The sequence below is a fragment of the Colobus angolensis genome, unplaced genomic scaffold (genome assembly GCF_000951035.1).
Source record: "Colobus angolensis palliatus isolate OR3802 unplaced genomic scaffold, Cang.pa_1.0 Scaffold514, whole genome shotgun sequence".
In the NCBI taxonomy this organism is placed as follows: Eukaryota; Metazoa; Chordata; class Mammalia; order Primates; family Cercopithecidae; genus Colobus; species Colobus angolensis.
Window position 1 is genome coordinate 894,238 of NW_012118644.1, and position 3,190 is coordinate 897,427.

General features: G+C 37.7%; 1 long non-coding RNA gene across 1 annotated transcript in view; it reads right to left on the reverse strand.

Annotated features, from left to right (window-relative positions):
- LOC105525032 overlaps window positions 1–2,256 on the reverse strand; it is an 18,544-nt gene extending 16,288 nt beyond the window's left edge. The window contains exon 1 of the long non-coding RNA XR_001003851.1: window positions 2,123–2,256. This is a non-coding gene — a long non-coding RNA (uncharacterized LOC105525032). The remainder of the gene's footprint in view (window positions 1–2,122) is intronic.
- Window positions 2,257–3,190: the final 934 nt, after the last annotated feature.

Below are 3,190 nucleotides of genomic sequence, written 5' to 3' on the forward strand. Positions count from 1 at the left end.
AAGAAAGAAAGAAAGAAAGAAAGAAAGGAAAGTCATCCTCACCTGTCATATGGACCACTGCAATGCCTCACTAGTAGTTTTATCTGTTTTCATTCTTTCCACTTTTGTTTATGAGACAGCTAGAGTGACCATTTAAAACATAAATTTTAATTTTAAAAAGTCCATGTGGATTATCACTATTTTTAGAATAAAAACTCATGCATTTTGCTATGACCTAGGTAACTATCATAGATTTTTTAAAAAACCTGTCTCTGACTTCATTTGATGCCATTTTTCCCTGAATCTCATAGAATTCTAGATTCATCAACCTCCTTCATCTCCCTGCATTATTCAAAGGTCTTTTATACATATGTTACATATTTTGTTTAATTTGTTTGGAAAGTGAGTTTATATATCTTTTTGTACATCTGCCCAATTTGTAGTATTCAAACCTTATGCAAAATACCATGTCCTCAAAGGTAATTTCTCTAATTATTCCATTTAAAGTGGATTCTTTCGGCTGTACTTTAACTCATCATCTTATGTATTGTTTTCAGAGCACATAGTTCACCTGTAGTGATCTTGTTGATTTACAGTGTTCCTTTTACTGTTTGTCTTTTCCTTTAGAATATAAATACCATTAGGACAGGGATCTTACTTGTCTTCTTCATTGACACATTCTGACATTTGCCTTCAATGAATATTTGTTAAGTGAATGAAGGATCCATGTTACTTTTTCTTTTAAATATCCTTTATGCTACTTCAGTAAGTAAATTAATTTTTTATACTGTGCAGTGCATTACAATTTTCCCAATTTCAATTGATTGCTCACTTTTTCATTCCTCTTCCATATTCTAAGGCTCCTGATAATATGGACTCTTGTCTCATTATAGTATCAATGGCAAATACATGGCCTGATATGCCACTGATGCTCAGTAAATGGTAAATCAGTAAATGATTAGCCTGTGTTTGTAATAAGGAATATCTGTTCATCCAATCAACATCTATTAAGCACAATATATGTCAAGTAAAGTCTAGGCCCTGGGGAAACGGGAATGTTTAAAGAAAGCATGGCTTCCACCTATATCATGGTGCTTATAGTCTAGGCCATGGTTTCTCAAATATTGACACTGTTGCCATTTTGGTTTGGGTAATGCTGTTTGTGAGAAAGCATCTTGTGCATTATAGGATGTTTATAAGCATCCCTGGCCTCTATCAACTAGATGCCAGTAATATTCCCTTCCCTGGCATACAATTTTAAAAGCAAAATATAACCTCAGACATTGGCAAATCTCCCCGGAGAGAAAATTCAACTCTGGCTGTTTCACTTGTCTAGTTAAAGAGATAAATATGTATATATCTGCAGATATACATATAAGTACAAATAGTGATCAATGTTATACAGAAAGGTAAAAGCTGAAATGTCAGCATATAACTGGGAGACTGATTTATATTGGTGGGTACGAGTTGTCAATAGAATGAAATGTTGCTGACAAAAAAAGTGAAATTTAGGCTTTAGTCGATAGGATAAGCCAGATGTCAGGTAAAGGTGGGAGGAAGAAGGTTTCAGGCAGAAAGAGTAACCTGTATGGAGGGCCTGAAATGCGACCAAGTTTGTTTTATGCTAAAAACTAGTGCAAAGTAGAACAGAAGAGGGCTAGAAAGTTAAACAGGGGCAAGGTCATGCAGGGTACCGTAAGCTGTTGTGCCTTAGAATTTTATCTTAAAATAAATGGGAAAAAGAGTTTAACCAACAGAGATGTTAAGTGGGAATACAAAATGGAATTCTATTTCTACAAACCAATTGTGGTGGCTGTGTTCTGGAGAAGGAGGCTGTTAAAGCAATTAAACCGAGAGACCACGGTGATTTAATCTAGAGACATGGTTCTGAACATGGAGGAAAGTGGATGGCTGATGAAGTCACCTTCTTGTATACATGGATAGTTGGGCGGATTTATATATTTCCCAGTGGAAAATATCCTCTAATGGGAAGATAATCTGTGTTGAGAATGCCATGGTGATGTTTCTTGGGAAGCTTTGTAGTATATTTATTGGCTTTCCTACTTGGTCTCTTTCACATTCAGTCCAACTCCTGAGTCAGCCTAAGGGGTTCTCTCTGGTAAACATCCCAGATGATTCCTACCTTTTCTCCATTCTGAAGAGGCCATTCCTTCATGCCTCCTCTTCCTCTTCTGCCAGGTGTGAACATGTGTATGTGATCAGCATGGAGAGTGGGGATCAAGTCGAGCAGAATGAGTCCCAAAGTCCAGGGACCTGAGGGAGAATGAACACAGGAAGGAAACATTGAGGGCTCTTTCCTTTAGCCGTCCACCTGCTTTGAGTGGTGAGTTAGTTAGCAATAGGAGTGGAAGTTGACGGCCCTGGAAAGGAGAAGTAACATAGTAGGAGGTGAGGTAAAGCAGTCTTGCTGGGAAAGCTGTTTCTGATTTATAGATACACCTGGTTATTACGATGGTGCCAATTTGAGATTTCATAGTGAAGGATCTGTCAGGTGTCCTCATCTAAACCCCTTGTTTTCACAGATTTCTAACACAATCAAAGGAACTCACCACAGCACCAAACTCAACATACAAATCAGGTTTTGTTTTTAAACATTAAAAAGAAAAAAAAAAATCTGTTAGATTCACATTCACAAGGAAATAAAGCCAGGTTACTGAATGAGTTCATCTGAAGGCTATTTACCACGTTTTTGGTTGTTTGTTTTTAATCACAGACCATATAGTGTCTTAATTGGAATGGGCAATAAAGATGAACTGCTTCAACCCTCTTGGTAAAATGGTGGGTGGGGTGATACTCATAGCTGAGATTTGAAGAAATACTTTCATTCATTTCCACGTCCATCCAACAATCATTTGTCGAACAGTTATTTACCACTGAACCATGGACCAGAAAAGGGGCAGACAGAAAGAAGAAGAAGGCAGCGTGTCCTCTTGAAGTAGTTTGAAGTTTAGAGAGACACACATTTAATCATTAAATCTTCAGTAAGAAAAAAACATAACATATCTTGGCCAGGCGTGGTGGCTCATGCCTGTAATCCCTGCACTTTGGGAGGCCAAGACAGGCAGATCATGAGGTCAGGAGTTCAAGAACAACCTGACCAGTATAGTGAAATCCCATGTCTACTAAAAATACAGAAAATTAGTTGGGCTTGGTGGCAGACACCTGTAATCCTAGCTACTCAGGAGTCTGA